Raw genomic sequence first — 613 nt, forward strand, 5'->3', positions numbered from 1 at the left:
CCATGCTTTCTCCATCCGTTTTGGTCCCTCCTCTGTTGTTTAGACTCACTTTTCCAGCACTCACTGTGCATCTCACTACTTGAAGGGCTTTCAATGTAGAGTTCAGGACACTTCCTCCTTATGCCAGCAAAAGCCCCTGAGCTAACTTCAATTGAACTTCTCCATTATGTTAATGAGAAAACTACTGTTCACAGGCCGCATTAGCTTGTTGTTGCTGCTTTCACTAAATGCTACAAGGCTCATGGCTTACAGCAATACACACATCATCTTACAGTAATGGGGGTCAAAGTTTGAAATGGGGCTTTCTGGACTGAAATCTAGTGAAGGCAGACATGCTCTTTCTTGAGGAGTGCTAGACAGTCCAGCAGTGGCTACTGAGTGCTGGAGAACTAGAGAACAGGAAGCTGCTTAGTATGGGAAACCTGGACTGGCAAACTCAGAACAAGGGGACCCATGATGCAGCCCTAGCTTAAGACTGGGGGGCATGGAGGCTCCTGGAGAGATGCTGCCCTGAGCTTGTGCTGACTGGCTGGTACTCACATATGATCACACATGATCATACATGATCGCAGCTGTGAAAGAGGAAGAGCAGAGCTTGCAACCAGGGCAAAAA

The sequence above is a fragment of the Mastomys coucha genome, unplaced genomic scaffold, assembly GCF_008632895.1.
Source record: "Mastomys coucha isolate ucsf_1 unplaced genomic scaffold, UCSF_Mcou_1 pScaffold23, whole genome shotgun sequence".
Lineage (NCBI taxonomy): Eukaryota > Metazoa > Chordata > Mammalia > Rodentia > Muridae > Mastomys > Mastomys coucha.